Source organism: Cryptomeria japonica, chromosome 1 (genome assembly GCF_030272615.1).
Source record: "Cryptomeria japonica chromosome 1, Sugi_1.0, whole genome shotgun sequence".
Lineage (NCBI taxonomy): Eukaryota > Viridiplantae > Streptophyta > Pinopsida > Cupressales > Cupressaceae > Cryptomeria > Cryptomeria japonica.
In genome coordinates this window covers 229,361,551-229,361,911 of record NC_081405.1, presented here as the reverse complement: position 1 = coordinate 229,361,911, position 361 = coordinate 229,361,551, and positions in this window count along the sequence as shown.

The following is a 361-nucleotide window of genomic DNA, read 5'->3' as shown; positions in this document are numbered from 1 at the left end:
CAAGAACACCTAGTGTTCTAATGGCTACCGGTAAAGAGTTTTTAAAATTGCTACATGAGGAGGAGATAGTGAAATGTGCCATCTTTGTGAAGCCAAAGGAGGAAGAAGACAAGTTGCAGGCAGAAGTAAACAAGGAGGTGAAGCAAATGTTGCAAGAGTATAAGGACATAGTGAGTGATGGAGCACCTGCAACACTCCCACCAAGAAGGTCAATAAGTCATCAAATAGACTTTGTTCCCGGTGCATCCTTACCTAACAAGGCTGCATATAAGCTCACACCTAATCAGAATAAGGAGGTAGCAAGGCAAGTGCAGGAGTTATTGGAACAAGGACTGATTAAGAAGAGCATCAGCCCATCTGT